The sequence below is a fragment of the Scleropages formosus genome, chromosome 11 (assembly GCF_900964775.1).
Source record: "Scleropages formosus chromosome 11, fSclFor1.1, whole genome shotgun sequence".
NCBI classification, from domain to species: Eukaryota; Metazoa; Chordata; class Actinopteri; order Osteoglossiformes; family Osteoglossidae; genus Scleropages; species Scleropages formosus.
Genome location: NC_041816.1, coordinates 671,919 through 691,827, shown reverse-complemented (window position 1 = coordinate 691,827; position 19,909 = coordinate 671,919). Strand labels below are relative to the sequence as shown.

General features: G+C 44.0%; 1 protein-coding gene across 2 annotated transcripts in view; it reads left to right on the top strand.

Annotated features, from left to right (window-relative positions):
• The first annotated feature begins 3,764 nt into the window (after positions 1-3,764).
• Positions 3,765-19,909, top strand: part of glceb (glucuronic acid epimerase b) — a 41,337-nt gene continuing 25,192 nt past the window's right edge. The window contains exon 1 of one of the 2 annotated variants that reach the window (XM_018752512.2): positions 3,765-3,828. The gene's annotated coding sequence lies outside the window, so the exon portion shown is untranslated. Of the gene's footprint in view, positions 3,829-4,655; positions 4,809-19,909 lie in introns of those variants that run through there. The other variant, XM_018752511.2, reaches the window with a different exon arrangement.

Below are 19,909 nucleotides of genomic sequence, written 5' to 3'. Positions count from 1 at the left end.
CGTTTGGCGGCGATCAACGCATTATCTCTCGCAGTCAGTCATTGTTGGCGTGGAACAGCTACAAAGGCTAGGAGAGCGGTGCTGCCTGGGCCTCGCCCCATCAGCCTTGGGCTTATGCATGCGCGCGCACACACACACACACACACACACACACACACACACACACACACACGCTCTGTCTGCGTCTCTGTAAAGAACACCTCCCAACAACCATCCCCCACACGTAATTAATCTCTGGTTAAAGGCGTGGAAAATGCTGGGGCCTGTATCTTCCTCTGGAACAGTTCTTCAAGCTTTGGAACAAATAAGTATAGATTTTTAGCACAATTATTCCACATCGATTTTTTTTTTTTTTTTTATGCGTAAACCATCATCAGACTTTAAACGCATATTGATAGAATTATTCTTAATGGCTGCTTTTTTCAATTTTGCGTATCATTTTTACTATTTTTTTTCTAGAAGGTTACAGAAGGGACAGACCATCCTAGATACGGTGTGAACTGTAGTGAAGTGAACTCAGTGTTTACCAGTGCTTGAAAACAGTACAGTTGTTTGCAGTATTATGCTGTCCATCTGGACAGCTTCGTAGTGGCAGTGTACATGGCCCCATGTTTAGTCTTTGTCTCGAGTTCCTACCCAGCGTCCACCTCCATCATCACACGAAGAGGTCGAGTCACCACCCCAAATAGGGTTTACGTGGGATTCCAGTAATGGACTAGACATCACTCCGAAGATTAGATTCCTTTTCGTTGCTTGCTTCAGTTTTAGTTCCAGAGGCATGCTGAGACCCTGTCCTAAGCGGATTGCAAAAAATTGATGAAAGGATCAATGTGGCAAGAAATACCGACTGATTCAAGGTGATGAGTTTTGGCTGGAATAACATTGCACTTACCCCAGCGCTTAAATATATGTCTGACTGTGATGAGCTTCACGGTTACAGATAAAGCTGCTGAAAAAAAAAGTTTCTTGGACATGAACAGAACCCACATCCATCGATCAAAGGAATCATGCTGTTCTGGAGAGACGCAGATGTGTACAGCACCAGGACATGAGGAGGACTTATTCCAGCTGCAGCTGCAGCTCCAGACTTTCTTAACAATCATTCCAACACTTTCGAAAAAGTTATGCTAGTATTTATGTGATTACATTCTAAAATGTTATTTCATGCTTATCAGCCTTACACTAATCTCTTCATACAGCACCTATTTTATTTATCATGTCTTCATTTCCTTTTCACCCCCAAACTCTGCTATTGGTTTCAGATTCCACTGTGCGGTGTGTGAGAAACGAAAGGAACATCTCAACCTTGTCACAGGAGACCATCTGTCAGTCAAATGCTCACATTTAATTGTTGCCACATATAGTCCCAGCTCCAAATACTGTCTTGGTTCTGTCATATCTACACACTGGTGCATCAGCGAAAGTACATTTCATGGAATCTCCAGAACATTTCTGACCAGTTTGCTTGGGAAAACACTGGATAGTCAGGCAGATTGTTTGCTAATTAGCTGGATCGCTAGACAAACACACAGACGGATGGTGTAGCAAATGTAGACACCACTACTCCCGGGCTTCTTCTCACAGATCCGCTAAGGTTTCCCCACCTACCCTGGGGAACAGGGCAGGCTGTTGACCTCGCCTGCACAGAGACTACACTGTCCTTTCTTGCCCACTGAGCTCATTACCCAAGATGTAAGGCTGTGCGGAAAGGAGCCGGCCCGTAGGGGTCAGGGTCCCTCTTCCAGCAGGAGGGCTTGCCTAGCTGGGGCCCGGTTCTGGCAAATTGGCTTAATAATGCATGGTTTCCAGCAAAAGAGCTGCACTAATGTCCTTACTTTTGCTTAATAGGTAGTGGTAGGCTGAAGGAGGTCCAAAAAGACAATGGCTTTAGAAATAAATATTCGTCACAACTCGGAGAGGCTTTTTTTTTTTTAAGCTTAGCAGTGACCCTTCTCTCCTCAGGCGTTCAGCTTTCTGCCAGGTTGCTCTGAAAAAGCTGTCCTGGCAGAAACTGCTCTCTCCATGAATCTTTTAAACATTTACTATGAGAAGGTTTACATCGAAATAGTTAATGTTTGCCTTATATAATGGACATGGATATTTGTATTTCGGAATTGGATAGAAAGCAAAATGGTACAACTGGCTTGATGTCTTTGCTAGTGCATTGAATTGCACTCTTTTCCGTAAACGAAAAAGCGTGCCAGCATAAAATACATACCCTTGATAGTATTACATTATATAATGAGACTCAGGCCAGTAAGATTGATTTCTCTGCCACACTTGTAATTCTCTGGCTGAGAACTATAGATTTAATAGTGATCAATGGAACACAATATTTAGCTTGCATAATTATTTTGACTCCAGTTAACTAGACGTTCAGCGCTACGCCGTTAAAAGGCAAATAACGCTTACAAGTTATGATGCCATTTGCTCAGTACAATCAACAGGAGACTTATGGTAATGAATTTTGACACTTGCCCTGATTCTGCTTGAATAGTGCACACAGGGCTTTGGTTTATTTTTTTCACCTTAATCCAAATCTGCACAAGGACTTGAAAACCAGGCATCCTTTAAAACAACAGTCTGTCTGGGCCAGGGAGACAAAGGGAGTCATACAGTCACCCATGAAATTGAAAAGCCCCAGGGTCTATTGTTTAAGTTTTCTTTTTCCTCTCAAGTGGCCCCGTCCTTGAATTCTTCCATCTCGCCTCTTTAAAAACATTGCCTTTAGATGACACTAGTATAGCTGGAGACCACAATAGAGTCAGTTTATTAGCGAGCTGAATGTCTGTTGCAAATAGCCATGCACAGCCTCGCGCTCTCCTCTTTAAGGTGAAAGGAGGCAGACAGGAATGCTATTCTTCTTGTGGTAGCCATATGTTGGAATTGCGCTGCAACACTACACCCACGTGAAGAACGAGTGAAGAAAAGGCACGGACGCCGCAACTTTTTTCCCCATGTGCCAAATGATTAATAATGGGTTTAAACTTGAAGCAGTCTTGGGATTTCAAACTTGTAACCTTGCTGTAACCTCAGGTAAAGTACTTGACGCGAATTGGCTCAGCAGACTTTAATCTGTGTACGTTTTGATTGGTGGTAAGACCAATACAAGCGTGACCAAGCTTAACAATTTGCAGTTTGCCTGCGATCGCTTCTCTTGCTTGTGAAGTGTTTGTTTTTCAGGACCTTTACTTTGTCATTCTGTTCGCCGGGAAGATGCTCATCCAGGTCAGCGTCCGTGGCCAAAGCTGGAAAAACTCAACGGGGGCAAGTATCCAGGGACATAGCCCAGTCCTTGTAAGCAATCGTTCGAGCCTCTTCCCTGAGGTTTTGACATTAAGCTTCACGCTCAAGGTTGCTCCACCAGCACAAAACAGAACGCCGGCTTTGGTTCCAGGGGATGAGCTCCTCAAATGCCCTGCTCTGCTCACCAGCTATATTTAGATTCATTAGAAATCAAGAGGCTATGCATATTCATTATTCATAAGCCCCTTCTTTTGTTTTGCTGTTTACTGGGTTTGTTGCGTTTAAATTATTTGTCTGCTTTCCCTCGACTGTGACTTGCTTCAGACAGTCCATGTGCAAATATTAAGAATTCCAGGGCGTGCTTCTACACATCCCTGCACATTTCATACCTGTTGTTCTCCTCCTCCTCCTCCTCCTCACCAACCAGATGAAGCGTTCCCCTGAATTCCTGTCGCAAACATGTACGCGTGATTGCTGTATGGATTCTCAGCGGATTATTAATAATTAAGACCCCTCCCTCAAGTGCATTGTGCTTATTCCCGATTCTAATAAAGAACTCTGGAGGCGGCCGTGATGCATGAGGTAAGAGGGCTACGAACCAGGGCGGCTACGACACCATCGTGACTGATTGCGATCTGGCTAATGGGGCGCATCGTTAAGCTGGTGCGATTGTGTAGCAATCAGCAGCTGTGTTGGGAGCTCAGACTGCAAAATCTGGATTGTGGGGAGGTGGGAGGTGGAGTCTCTCTCTGGTGGCTTCCCAGTGCCATCATATTCGGCCTCTGCTTCTGATACAGCCGAACAAATAATCAGAGAACAGGACAGAAACAAACAAACCTGTCACTGGGCCTAACTTTTGACCTGCAGCAGAAACTGATTACTTTTTGTTGAAATGAAGACAAATTTAAAACGTTCTGGAAATGAAGGCTATTTGATAAATACTGGGGACAGGCACACATACTATACACATACATAACAGGTATATAATAATTTATCAAAAATTCAGTGTGTTTGTACAATATTTACTGTTTATGGTCAATGAGAGCTCCTCAGACAGAGGACACCACTTAAGAAATAAGACAAGTACTAATACAATTCAACTATAAGACTAAAAACAAACGCCTAACAATTTTTACGAAGCCCTAAAGGTGAAATCATCCTTTCAACTTCGTGTTCAGGTTGACTCGCAGCGAACCGTTGATTGGCTGATTTTCCTGTCGGTCACCGAGCTCTGCGGGAAGGGGGGGGGGGAAATGGGTAAGCTGAAGGCTGATTGGAGACCGCTCTCTGCACCGAGCGTTTTAACTGGTTTCGCTCGTTCTCCGCCAAGCCCATCATACTGGCGGAGCGCCTCATTTCTCGCGTTGTCTCGCGTTACTTGCGCGAGGTCTGCCCCTCAGGCTGCAAGGAGCCACTGGCTGCCGCCACAATGTTGTGGGTCCGCCAGACTAGAACCTCTTTTATCGAGCGAGCTGCGTGAGGCGACAGCGCGCTCTGCTATCGAGGCCGCGCGGCGTCCTCCGTCGGTCCCGGTCGTGGAAGAGGACACGTTGTACGAGCGGGTAAGCGGTTCGTCTTCCTGCGTGTGTAATATGCATGTTAATAATTTTGGGTCTTTAGTTTATAATTACGGCGGTCGGGCTGTGTGACCGGCGGCGGAGGAGCAGATCAGAGAGGTGGGAGTGCGGTGCGGTGCAGCAGCAGCCTGGCAAAATGCAATTGATTCCACGCAGCCCTCCGCTGTCCAGTCACTCCATGATCGGGAGGCAGGCAGACAGAGCTGAGGAGCCCGCGAGTGCACATCCGCTAGCCGCCGGCCGGGTGCTTAGCCGCTGCCAGGCGGGCTCGTAACCCCCAAGTTCGGCGCTCACTCAGCGAGTCGTTCTCATACCGAGACTAGTATGATTACTATGTATGTAACCTGGAGCGCCGTTGAAACCCTACTATTATCCCTTTCCGAGCTTCGTGAAGGCTATTTCGGAATGAAGTTCTCCAGCAGCAGCAAGAACCGCCAGGGGAACCGAAACAGGGAAGAGCACTGGGTGTGTGGCAAGTTGCACTGTTGTTTTAATACGTGGACTCTTCATCATCGTCGTCGTCGGCGGGCTTCGTTTTTTAGCGCGTCAGTATCTAAAATAAAATCATGGTTGGCAGCGTTCTTCTGGTAGATCTAGATACTAGTAGATTTGCGCTGTAGAGAGCAGCAGGTTGAGGCGTCGAGCTGAAGACACGGCGCGGGGGGCTGCTACTAGTTTAGTGGCCGCCAGTGTTCGTTAGCAGAGAGACTGAGGGAGGAGTTGGTTGGTTGGGTGAGTCGGTCACTTTTCGCAGGCAGGGACTGACTGACACTGAGTCGCGGAGCCCTGCAGAGCTGTGTGTCGCTCGCTGTGCTCCTCGGAACCGGCTCGTCACAGGAATCGTACGTCGGAGAATCGGCATGAATGAAGGACGCGACGCAGTGTCTCGTCTCTCTGTCTGTCAGTGAGTGACACACCAGCCTGGCTGAATGACCTCGGTCCCCGACTCGGTCTCACCCTAAAGCACGTCCTCCTTTGTCTACTTTTTCTAGTTATTAGCGCTAGGAGTAAGATCTTGGTTGGTGTGTGTGGTTTTTTCTTAAATGTTTTTAAAAATTATAGTACCGATTGATTCATTAATGCTACATTTTATGTCTGTACACTTGCAATACTGTAAATAATGTCATTGATTAGCCTTAATTCACCTTAGTTAAAGGTAATCTCTTCCTTAAAAAAAAAAAAAAAAAAACCCTCTGTAAGGTGAATTCTCATAACTCGAAGGCAGTTGGTACCAAAAGTTTTCAGTGGTAAACATTCTATCCTGAGCCCTAAAATTGACACCTATATTGGCAAAATATCGCCGAAGCCATAAAATGGGATTGATTACTGTATATAATGCAATGTTCCGAGGCACCTTCTCTTCATGTACTCTGTCTTACCTACCACTATGCGACTGTCTGCCTGCACTTGACACACGAACAAAGCATGAACCTTTAATGCAAAAGACAGAAATCAATGAAAACAATACCAGTGAGTTGACAGGCAGCGAACAAGTTGATGTGGCGTCTCGTAGAACCTAGACCGTACAATTGGACGTAGATTCGATCTCCCCTCGAAAAGTCGAAAAGATATATTTCAGGGGAACTGGTGTCTCAAAATTTTGCTGCGTATGCGACGTTGCTCTGGTTTGTACAGGCAAATGATTCTAGGCAGTTTAGGTAAAGGTTTCAGTTAAACATGAGCCAATAATCATGTCACCTTGGAGAAAAGCACTTGCTAAATCTAAATAAATGTCATTTGTCCCGTGGTGCTCAGCTGGGTGGCGTGCAAAACTTAAATTGTTTTTGTAATTCAAAGATACGCCTCGTAAGCCAAACTTGGGATATTAACTGAAACTCCTCGTAAAGTCTTGTTACTTGAACCAGCGTCTTGGGGTATGACTATATATCGATTGTGTGATCACGTATCCATCATCCTTATTGTGATGAATGAGATTGTTTTGTGATAAACAAACCCATTAATGAACTTGTTTGTAAGGTGACATGGTTCTGGTCCCTCCATAGTTATAACATTGTAATTAAAACTTTAATTGCAGAGGGGAAAAACCCTTAACGTTAATTATTTTAATATGTAAAATTGTTTCTCTTAAGATCTCTCTGCAGCCTAAGAGTTATTCTAATTGTGAAATTGCCCCTTCTTTGCAAAAGAGACGTTGTTGTACTTTCCACACTAAACGGTAGTAAAACGGTCAAGTATGTTTCCATTGAAACATAAAATTCTTCTGAAAAGTTCTTAATGAAAGTTCTGTTATTAGGGAATAGTTTTTTTTTTTTTTTTTTTTAAAGAGTGGGAACTATGTACCTTCTATGCTTTAATTTTAGCAGCCACTTTCATGCATACAGGACAGGATGGACCTTTAATTTACTTATCCTTGGAAGCAAATGGTTGTAATTTGCAGGAAAGTAATCCACTTGTTTAAGGGAGGAATAAAGCAGAGAATATGTTGGTCAAATCCTGGAAGTGCAGAAATGGGTCTCACTTTGTTCTTCCTTCATAGTTTATAATGTGTAAATACTGTATGAAGTACCACATATAATCGCGTAGCTTCGACAACAGTTTTAATTTTTGTGTGTTAAAGTGCTCTAGTGATGTTTGCATGCCATAGCTGGTTGCTTCTTGAATTTTTTTTTATGATTTACTTAAATAACCCTGCTAGAAGGTATTGCTGTTCTGTTTTCTGAGACTGGAAAAAGGTTACACCTCTATCTGCTGTGTGCAAATGACTTAGCAGATACCCCTGAGGCTCCATCAATCCATGTCTCAAACATCCATGACTGGGTCTATAGTTCTACCCTTTTCCGCAAGTTCCAACCATCTGTCATGTCAGTTCCAGTTTGGCAATCTAACAGTTCCATAATGCTAATGTTTCGGCTCAAACTGACAGCATGAATGGTTATTATTTAGCTGACACCTTTGTCACTGACACCTTTGTGACTTAGAGGTTTACATAACTTTACAATGATTTGCCCATGTATACAGCAGGGTACTTCTACATTATCAATGTAGGCCAAGTACCTTGATCAAAGGCACTACAGCAGTCTTTACAGAATCTTCAGATTGGAAAGTGATGGCTCCAAGTTTTTGTTATATAAGAGCATCAGTTCCCCTTAAAATTTACCTATCAGCTTATTCCTGTGCTGTTTGATATGCTCAGACTCTTCACAAATGTAGCAGTTCAACTTTGTATCATAAAGCTTTATTTGCTCTGTTGCATTTTTTTAATCTATTTTAAGAGTGGTCTAATTTATTGTAGAGCCATTTAAATTTTGTCTTCTGCTAGAATTTTAATTTTTGACCTTTCAGAATTTTTGGAATTCTTTTGTTTTCAGCATTGATTTAAGGATGTTTACTGAGCACCTTTAAGTCCTCTGCAGTGGCCTTTCAAAAAATGAGGATTTCAATACAGATGAATTCCTATGGCGGGTGGTCTTGAGTCTTTTCAAGATCACGTATTAAACAACAAAAAATAGTGGCCACTGACTTGTGTATCTCGATTATACTGGATGACTGAGTTATTAATTTAGATTATTTTCTCCAAAACATCTTAATGTTAAGGTATTTACAATGACTAACATATTTATTCAGCAGAGCAAACGCGCACCCAGCAGATCCGTGCTATTGTTGGAGCGGGATGCAAAGCTGGCTCTGTCAAGGGTAAGATGGCAGCTCTGACCACTATGCCACCAGCTGCCCCCCAACAGGTTAAATTCTGAAGTGAAAGGTTATTGAAGCAACATACCTACAGGAGCTGTTGCATGGTGTGTGTTGTTGAGTTTCAGATAGATCTGGCCCTCAAACTGATGAATAGTGTGCCTTGGTGTTCCGTAACCTATGAGTAATATGTCACTAGCTTCGTAAACCAGGAAATTACAAGCCGACTCAGATGTTAGTAACCACCCAAGAAACCAGTGCTAATGAGCTGCTGGTGCATTCAATACAAAGCTGTTTTTCTGAGGTTTAGTCTGAATCTGCTCTGCTCATTATATTTCAGGATCCTAACAAGGAGGCGTTCAGTCTTGCCTTATGCTGATGGAATAATCCATGGCTGCCCTTTTACCACTGAGAAGAGTCACATCTGGGTAGCAGCTGGATGACATTGAGCACAAAACCGTGCATCATTTAAATATTTTCATTTACTTATGTCAGGTGCATTTCTGCTATTATGTTTGGTTGTTCTAATTGGCTCTACGAGGTTTTGTATTTTTCTTGGATAGGATTTGTATTTTACCTCTTTCTTTGGCTGTTCCTGTGGAAATAGATGAGACTAAATAGTCCCTCCAAGTCTTCCAACTGCAGCGTGTTTGTATTTCAGTTTTGGATCTTTTTATTTTTTTTTGAATTGTTTCACGACTTAAGATTTGGAGTTGAATAACGTTGAATAAGGGCATTTTGCAGCCTGTTGTTGCTAAGCGGCAGGCTTACCGCCAGCCCATATGTGTGTGCTCATTTTTGTCTACCTGAACCCTGCAGGGAGGTTCTGTGTGATGTAAAGCCCTTTTTTTGTTATGGTCTGTGAATCCTTTTTTGTTACCCTCCCATGCAGTGTTGCGTGACAGTCTTGGAAGTGGTTACACTGAGCGCAGGAGAGATTGAATCAGTCTGTCTACTCACCTGCAGATGTTGGCTACAGCATGGTGCTGGCACTGTTTTCATGGCGCATCGTCTGTAGTAGTAACACTGCTATAAACAGTACTTTTTTTTAAACAAATTGCCTAATTGCCGATACAGCGGTCTATTTGTCATATGGCAATGTAGCCTGCATTGATAAGACTGGTGGATGTTTCCTATTAACTCTATGCAAGATGCCTGTAGTTGCTCACATTTGTGAGCTCCTGGCTCCTTGGTTTTTTTGTACACTGTAATATCACGTATCTAACATACTCAAGTGTTGCTGCTGTGTACTGTATTCTGGTGTGTTGGCGATTGATATTTTTTCCTGTATCAGATTAAACCTCTCAGTTGGTTTTGATTCATGTAATTATATATAGATTATTTAAATGATTGAGTTTATAGTTTGGTTAGGAAAAAGTATGTAAAACATAAGTGGTTATTCGAGCTTGAAAGTCCATTTTGAAATGCACTGATTTTCATTCTGCTCACATGGCTTGGTAACAGTCATATTTTTGTGTCTTCTTTTAAATGTTTCATGGTTCGTAAATGTGACATTTCTCTAATTGCAGGGGATCAGAGCTGGCTTTTGAGCTAAGAATGTTAATTGAAAGGCGAACAAGCAAGCGTGCATTGGGAAGGCAGTGATTTTACGCTTTATGCAGTATGATGGTCTGGTGTGAGACTATTTTTATTTATTTATTTTTTTAAAACTGCATTGGATTTGGAGAGAGCACCAGCAGGCAGCTCTGCTCTATCGCTGGAGGCATGGGACTGTGGGTGATGTCCAATTAAAGAACTTCTGGGATCTCTTCCTGTGCTTTGTAATGGCTAGCGACATTTGTGGTTCAGTATCGTTAGGATATTAATGCAGAAGAAATATGGCAGCAGGATGTCTGTAGTTTTCCAGGTCCCTAGCGATATATCCAACTCGCTCAACTCTCAGCAAACCGCCTGACTCGATTGAGTACGTCTTTTTGCTGGTCTCACTCGGAATGACGGGCATGTAAAAGCAGGTCGGTTTGCTCTAATGCTGTCGGATTGACTGAGCTTTGTGTAGGTCAGTCACTGGCGGATGTGGGGGCAGCTTGGTACCACCGAGGGGATTACTGGAGGTGAGGTGGCTCTGGCTGGTGGTGAGGGGATTGGACGCAGATGGTGTGAGCACCAGTTCCCATCTGTGACTGCTCATCCCCTGCTCAAGCCTACCAGGAAATCTACTTTAAATTGCTTTATTTAAATGGACTGCTGACCATGGTCTGGCAGTATGCGTGCTTGGCGCACATTGTTCGGTCTCTTTTGCATGCTGACCTCACACCCCAAGTATGTTGCATCTGACTTGTTTGCTCATGCTTAGTGAGAGCATTGGAGAAGTGGACAGGATTCCTGTGTGTGCTCATTCTGACCCTTGAGAGAAAACAATTTGGGCAGGAATGAATCCACTTGGAGGGCTTCAGGGTCTCTACTGCTTCACAGACTAGGAGAAAGGCATAGCAGTTTGAAGATGTTCTTAGTGTTGCCACCACCAACTATTGTGGTGTTTGTAGTGGTCTGATAGCACTGGAATTATGACTTGGGAGGGCAACCAGTTGAAATCCTGGAAGGGGAGTACTGGGGCTCATTCTGTACCCCTCAGCAAGGTACTTAACCACAATTTGGTACTTTATTAAAAAAAAAAAAAAAAAAACCCAGTTGCCTGTAAAATTGCAAGTGGTATCTGTCACTTAGGATAAATGTGACTGCTGTGCAACGACTAAATCCAAGAACTAAATCACAATCAAATCTCCGAACCATGAAATGTCTTTCTTTGGGGTCAAAAAAAATAACATATTATTGCAAAACACTGAACTGCTCACCTGCAGTGTGCACATTTTTAATAATTTTTGTGTCCTCTTTGTAATGCCAACTGTTCTCTAGGAAAGATTTTGGAGGGTAGCTTAGAAGTCATTTTGGATTAATCACCTGCACCGCTCTGCTGATTCTTTTGAAGTTCTGTGTTTTTATCTGTTTTTTTAAGGAACGATAAGGACCACATTGTACTCTGAAGATGATTCAGCAGTTTTGCATCTGCCATCAGAAACTTTCAAGTGCTTGTGAAGGATTTTATTTGGTGAAGGTTGTATGGGAAATCTCTTCTGCGAACAGCCTCTTTGAGATATCGCTTCATGAGATCGGTTAATTCCCCATCCTTGGACGCAAATGCCAGCAATAACGAATCCGAATTCCAATAAAACACTTTAAGCGCGCAGGACGGAGGCTGTAAAATCATGACTAAGCACTCAGCGCTAATGAGAAATCTTTCACCTGCATTGCATTTTAAAGTTGTGCTGCTTTTCCCTTCTTCCGTCCTCTTTTCATATCAACTTTGTTAACTTTTGTTGAGGCACCGGGGACTCTGCCAAGGCCTTCGGAGTGCTTTAATTAAGAAGTGGATGATACTCCTGCACGCTAATTACAGAGGAGGGGGTTCGGGTGCCAGGGGAGTCGGTGTGATTTGAGCCATGGAGGCATTGAGAGAGCAGTGAGAGCCATTGGGCTCGGGTTTCCGTGGAAAAAGGCCTAGCCTTGAGTCTACCTGGTGATGATGGAGACTTTTTAATACCGCCGCGCGGCACTTCTTTAATGAGGGTCTTTGTGCTCGTTAGGAGAGAAGTATTAAGAAGGATGGAAAAGAGCTCTCACATTCACTTGAATATTAAGTCGTTCAGGATTAAAGCCAGCAAGACTCATCTGGTCACAAGGCTCTCGGGAGTAAGGTAGAATGCAGCATGGTTGTGCGGTATCTCCAAACAGGCCGTTTTGTGTGGTTAAATACACAATCTGTACGCTGGATTTGGATTCCGAGTTACATTTATTTATTAATTTAGTTGATGCTTTTCTCTGAAGCTGTTTTGCCGCAGTTTCGTCATTTTATTGGGGGGGTAGTGACTTTTATTAGCAATTCAGGGTAGGTACCTTCTTCAAGGGTATTTCATCATGGGGAGGGATTAGAACCTGCAACCTTTTAGTCCAAAGGCAGCAGCTCTAATCCCTATGGTATGTGCTGGCCCGGTTTCCTGTTTGATTGGTTTTTGAGGATAGAGTGGATGTACTCTTACAGTGACCCGAAGATGGTGTCTGAAGCAAGGTTTTCACCATTGATTATGAAAAGTGGCTGGCCCTGGAAGACAGGCTGCGGCAGATGGGTCTCTCTAGGATGTGCCATTGAGTAACGTAGTCGTTAAAGCTGTTGTCTTGCACTGAAAGACTTGGCTTCAAAATCCTGCTTCTGCTGTAGTACTTTTTTTCTCTCTACTCCCACTCCAAGATGATAACCCTAGACTACTTCTCTAGTTAAAATCACTGTTGTACATGGGTGATTCAAGCTAGCTTAGTGTACAAATTCAGCATTGCATTTCGCTTTAGAGACAAGTGTCAGCTAAAATTAATTCATGGAACATAATATGCAACATTTCCCTGATGACTTCCATTTGTGAACGTCTGCACCAGGCATGAGCAGGTTGTGGGCAAAGCAGGCGTCTCTTCCTTGAAGGCTGCATTCAGTATCGGGAGCAATCCAGAGCACTTCAGTATGTATGCGTTTTAGTCGTGAAGCCTGTTTACATCCAGCTTTTTTTTATTTATTTATTTATTTATTTATTTATTTATTTTTCCCCCTTGCCTTGGGGTTTCAACCTCACCCTTCTGTGGGCTTTCTGCCCATCAGCAATCTTTGTGTGCCTGGCTCTCATCTTGCCCCAGGGTGGCCTCCGTCATGCTTTTGTCTCAGGCACCTGGAGTGTGGCGCCAAGGCCAGGGTCCCGCGGTGCCTGACAGACCCGGCCGGAGCTCTCAGCTGGACGTGCCCTAAAGCGCCCCAGTGCTCCAGTAAAAGCAAAGCCTCTGATTGACTCGGCCCACCGTGCAGCTGCTCGTCTGGCCCATTAGCAGCAGTGCACCTCCCTCATCGTGCTTCTGTCTGAACAGCAAAAATGTGATAGGTTGCTATATTTTAGCCCCAACTCAAAGGGGGCTATGAATATAAAACCCTTTAATGGATTGAAGGCATATGAGATCAATAAAACCTGTAGCCAGAGAAAGTTTACAGGGCTCTTGGAATCAATGCGATGGTGTGGGGGAGGAGCTTGTCTATGCGGCATGCGTAATTTTAAAGATGCAAAAAACTTCCATTCAGACTCCAGGGGGGTTCTGTAATGTAGTTAAAGTGATGCAGTTCAAAGTGAGCTGAAGTAGTCTGCAAAGTTTTCTGCGTGTCTCTGAAGAAATTGGTGGAATTCTCCGTGGCACACTGAGTAGTTTCTGGAAGCCATTTCTTTTGGAGTTCACGTGTGCTTCCATTAGTTTACCGTTTGCAAGATGTGTTGTGACAGCTTTGTCACTGCCTCAGTGCCAGAGTTGCTCTCCTGTCTGTAGAGCCAAATTTTGCACAGAGATGTTATTGAGCACCGGAGGGGAAAACACAAGTTATCTGTCTCCTGCTCATGTTATAAAAAGAGAATTCTTCTCTCCACATCTAGTGAGTCCTGTTGAGACGGTTCAAAGGTCCTCCCGAGTCTGCGGAAGATTCCCGATCGCCTCACTTCGCTGCACGGAAAAGACCTGCTTTCCTACAACGTTTGAATGGTGGTACGTTGATAACCCAGGTCGTATGGTTACTGCGTGCGTCTTCCGCCTTGTATAGCTTCTGATCCTTCAAGACTTTGTGTCCCCATCTAGAAATAACAGAAGAAGCCACTTTCATTTCTGGTCCTTTTCACTGTGTGCTGTTCAGAATGATCATAGGTTATTTAAAGCTTGTTCCTCAGAACATTGTGACCATATTGGACTTGGTAAAAAGATATTTTCTTTTTAAGGTCAGACAGGCATTAAGGGTTAGATTAAGAGCTGTGGTTCAATTTACAGTACCAGTCAAAAGTTTTGAATACACAAGGGCAGCCAGGGCAGTACTTGTACAGGATGGACTGGACTGAAGAGTGAAAGCAAAGCAACCTACAAGTGTCGTGCATCTCTTGGAATGAGACGTGGCTCATTGCCTGATCAGACTTGTTAACCAAAGGTAGTCTTGGTGCTGTGCATTTGGACTGATCTCTCAAACTTATTTTTAAAATTTCCTTCAAATATTAAACTTTTATTCATGTGCCCTTTACCCTTTGATATGCATACCTCTCTAAATATGTCATATAAAAATCAGCTAATGAAATGTACTGACTGACTTATTATTTTTAAAGAGTATGGATTTTTGTTCCTTGAGTTTCCATTAATGCACTGTTGGCTAGCTGTCAGACTTCCATTCTCACAAGGATGCTTTTTAATGTTTCTGTGAAAATGGAACAGGACTGAAACACTGATTGATGCGTTTGTCACCCTCAACACAAAAGCAGGCCACAGTATTCTGTATGGTGTTTAAAGTGTCACATCCTTGCGCTTGTGACACAAGTGAGTATTGGCTTGGACCCTAATTCAGCCCTACTGTGTGTCCTCCTCAGAGAACCTCTCCTAACACCACAATTCAGACAGTGCCCAGATAACACTAATTCTCCTAGGCATGGTGTCCTGACCCCCCCCACTGCCCTCATAGAGAGCCAGCTTCTCAGGCTAGCTTGATATAGTGGATCAGGACTAACAGATGCGTAATTCCTTTTCCGTTATTCACTGTATGTCATCCTCCTTTGGTCTCTCAAACAAGTGCTTTTAAAAAGTGTGTGTAATGTGGAGATGGGCATGTTGGCCTGACTCTCCTGCACATAGCAGCAGTGATGGAACAGCAAGGTTGGATGATCTGTACAAAGGAGTGGGTCTTCATCATGAGGGGCTTGTTGCTGGTGCTGGTGCTGCTGCTGCTGCTGCTGCTGCTGTGTGGTTCTTTGATCACCTTTGACCGTCTCCCCAACAAACAGCCTGAAGTGATGGGCTTTAACCTGACTTGTGGTACTGCAGTTGTTGATGCACTAGGCATGTTATCTGAGGTTCTTGGGGGTCAGGGCTGATGCAGTGTGTTGAGTTGATGTCTGTCACAGGTGTGGACTTCTGCTGTCGTCATTGCCCTGTGCAGGGCAATAGTATTACTCTTCTTCTATAAACCCTCTTCTCCACTTCTGTTTCTCTGTCCTGCAGCTGTTTTAACTTCCAGTTCAGATCAGTTGTCATCGGGATACCGCCCTGTCTCCCTGGTGGATTTTGCATTTGTTTGGGAAGAAGCTCATGCCTGTCAGCTGCTGTGAGCTGCTCTGATTTCAGAGAGTGTACAGCGAATTATTACACTGGAAAAAAACAACAAATGGACATTTTTGTTGTAGGCTTATGAGACCCTATTAATTTTATTGAATGTCTTGTCTTTTTCCCAATCATTTCTCATTCTCTTTGGTGCCAGCTGATCGAGACGAGCTGTGCCAACACTGGTCCAGTAGGCTTTTGCATTAGTGCAGCTCTTAATTGCTTTATTGAGCTAGTGTTCCAGGTGTAAATCAGGTGTTAAAGCATTTTCTCTGAAAGCTGCTGCATTGCAGTGCATGCTTCCTTTCCTGCTCAGTCATCAGCTGAAACCGTATGGGTTTTGTAACCGACTTACTGTAGTACATACTTTTGACAGCTGGTTTCATTGGTTCGTGAAGTTCTTTAATGAAACCGTCTGTCCCTGTTTCAAGGGTTCTCATTGCAAAGTCCCCCTCCCCTGCACACACTTCCCTTTCCACAGTCTTCCCAGCTGAATTCAATGTCCTTCTTCCAAAAGAAGTGTAACTGTCACTGATTAAACGTTAGCCAGGAGCATTCATAACTTTTACTAGTTGACATCTTTGTACAAGGAGGTTTGCAATGTTTGAATGCTAGTGTTTACAATTAAGTAGACATTTATACAGCTGGGTGTGTGTCTGTGTGTGAGAAATTGCCCTGCAATGGACAGGCAACCAGTATAGGGCATACCCTACCTAGCCCCATGCCTTACACCCTGCGATACTCCAGCCCTGACTTGGATGAGTCTTAACATGATGAAACAGCTTGAAGTTGGGAGGTCTGGGTTTTGTCCCTTGAGCTGGTCCCAGATGGCAGCGCAATGCTGCCACCCTACTACTCTGTCCTTTGCGATTCCACCCACCAGTTCCCCTTTCAAATGTAAACCCTGGCAGGACCTTGACAGAGGGCTGGCCTGGCATGTGAGAGAGCTGGTCAAGTAGGGGATAAATGGTCTGTTTGATAGGTATCCCAATTTGCTGCAAAAAGAAAATAATTTAGGTATCGCATGTTACGCCTTTTGAAATGCAAATAGGGTGAGCATGTTTCTCATATAGGTGGCTTCAAATGGTGTATTTTTAAGGTCATATTGTACTTCCTTTCTCCCCCACCCCACAAAGCAGACCTGCTGAAGTGCATTTGGAAGTAGGAGGTAAACATTTGTACGTGTTTGTCAAACCCCCCTAGGTGAGTGGATCCACACGCTACCTGAACGTTCTTTGGCTTCTCAACACCAACAGACTGCCCTTGGCGTTGGAAGTGGTGCGTGTGATTTGAGCATGTCTGTCTGCCCTTCACACAGCTCCAATGGAACAAGTGGCCCCTGAGCATGAAGGATAACAATCGCAGGAACATGGTCCTCCCCTCCTGCTGTAGATAAGAAACACCTTGACCATGTGGAAATTAGAGGCTGCTGTAAAAGCTTTTTGGATGGAGCCCTGCGGCTGCTTAAAAACAGGCTGATCGTATATTTGTGGGAGAGTAGATCAAAGACATTGCTAAATGTCTGTTTCAGCATGGTCTAAGCATGGCTGATGTTGTGCTCTACTTTTGGTACTTTTTCTAGTTTTGTTAATGCAGTTTTATAAATTTCCATTATGGAAATCGGGGCCGCGAGTTAAAGTTGTTTTCACCGTTTTCTTGTCGATGTTTCAACGGTTTCATTTAACCCAGATGATGGGACCATAGTTCTGGCTTAGGAAGGGTGTTTATCCTTTGGCTCTCATCCCCATTCTCCACCTGCCTGTGTGTGCTGTGGTGGGCTTGTCCCTCTCCATTGCGTGCCCCTGCACAGCCAACACAGAGGAATGTTCCTTTACAGGGGTCCTCAGGCCCCCATGGTGCTCGTGGGGAGCTGGGTTTGGGGATAAGGCTGCTCAAGATTATTTTCTCTTGTTGGCGTGCCTATGTAGACGTGCCTGTTGTGATTCAACATTCGAAATGGCAGATGTGAGAGGCCAGATTTGATCACGTTTGTTCTATTAACCTCTATCTTGGAGGAGAATGAAGAAGAGCTCTTATCTCCTACCCTGTGTGTGAGTGACAAATGGTGTGACCCTCACTTTCTACATTCTTGGCTTTGCACTAGTGTGAGGGCAGGGGGGGGAAAAAATCTGTGAAACAAGCAGTTTCTGGACCATGTTCCAGTGTTGGTGCTTGCCTTTGTGTAGGTGTTGTACGTGCACCGTTCCTGCCACTCATACTTAGCCTGCGAGGACTGCCGTATGTTGTTTTCACAGCCTGCTTATTGCTTTAAATCAACACTTGATGATGGTTGACAAACTTCAGCCTGTGTTTTTGTGCGGACGATGATTCTTTTAATTTTTGGAATCCTGTTACTGCAAGTGCTATGTGGTTGAAACCCCTGTGAATCGACTGGCATTATTGAAAGCGCATACCTGCGTTCTTTATTCTCCGCAGTAGAAGCAGCTGAGCAAACATCTCACCGGTACAGCCTTAAACATCCCTGGCTCCTTGTCCTTGCCCCGTCTGCCCAGCGACGTCTCATTTGACTGGAGCCGAACAGTCTGGTTATCCTTAAGCTGTCAGGCCGGTAATTTCCAGAGCCGCTGCTGCGAAGGTAGTCAGAACATCGGCCTTTTCAGAGTTGATGTTTGTTCTTTTTTTTTTTGCCTTTTAGCCCCTCCCTGATGGGTTTGAAAGTGAGGAATTTTCCAGAAGACATCTAAATGTTTTAAAGGACAAACTTTAAAAAGCAGTTACGTGCCACTCCTTTCAAAACTGTCTGTGGAAATGGCATTTGACATGCTGAGAGGCGCGGATGTGTCAGTGTGTATAAATGGGGCTAACGACCTGGGCCTCTCTCTCCACCTGAGGCCCGGCGGGTGCCTGCAAAATGGATGTTTGCTCAAGCTGAAGTCGCTCTGCTTTTGCTCGTCTTTCAAACAAACAGTGGGGTTCAAAAGCACTGGGGAGGGCCGGGTGTTACAGAATCGATCCTCCGATCTGTATCGTTACTTAACTCCCCGGAAAGGAGAAGTGCTGTTTGCTGTAGTGAACAATGGTGCGTTTCCTGTCTGTGGTCGTATTGATGTATGATCATTGCTTTCTGAATAGACCTAAAGCTTTCTCAGTACTAACATGCTTATATTTCTTTTGGCTTTCACAGTGTGAATGTTCTATTAAAAGTTCCTAATTATCTTTTTAATTGTCCCACACACACACACACACACAGTCACCATGGAAGAAGAACAGAGGAACCCCCTTCCTCTTGCCCTTGAAGAGGAGGCTCTCATTCCTCTTCCTGCATTCATCCCTTGGCGGGGAGTTGTGCTTGCTTCCTCCTCTCACGTCATTTCTGTTCTCATCTGAAAGACTTTGACCTTTTTCCTCCAGCCCCCCGTTCGCTCGTTCTCGATTGCCTGTCTCTCTTCTGCGTTTTAATGAAGTCTGCCTTATCAAAGCAGCTGTCAGGGGACTGTTAAGTAAAAGAAATATCTCTTTAAGCAGTTTATGTAATTTTTTTTTTCCTCCCCTGATGTGACATTCTGCAGTTTTTATGTAACAAATGATTTCTAGCTCATTGACAATCTCCAAACAATCTTTGCCACTTTGGCACCAGGCTGCTATAGGAGTAGGTGAGCTTTCCAGCCAACTGTCCTTGACCATGTGTGTCGAGAATATGAGATTACCAGCCAGGAGGTCTGAAGAAGTGGAATGCTGGAAACGTTAGACATGTCATTTTGTCATAATCAGTTCATGACCTTTATAACTATCAACTGCATAGAGAAACTCCTCTACATATTTCTCAACTTTTCTAGTTTTTAATCTTCAAATTTTTTCACTTCTTCCTAGGAGTTATGGGACATCATCTTTGTTTTTAGGGATTTGTAATATTTAGTTTATTTCTAAGTATATTTAGTCTTCCTGGCTTAGACTTGTATCATGTTTCACTCTTTGGAAACCGTTTCTTTCTCCTCTCTCTCTCTCTCTCTCTCTCTCTCTCTCTCTCTCTCTCTCAGCAGCCTCCAAGAGAGTGGGTTATATCCTTAGGCTTTTTTTTAAACATTTCTGTCAGAAATCCTGATTTCCCATGCAGCCATTTAATATTTTAAACTAGGGATCCACCATACTGGGAGAAGTGCTGAAGATGAGATGTTCTCATCTGGAGGCGTTTGCGTCCAGCTCCCTCCTTTTCATGCTGGCTGTTGCACTGTGGACCGAGGTTCTGTTGTCTTTGCTGTCACCCATTGGGCAAGCACAACACAGCACGGGAGAGGGCGGGGGAT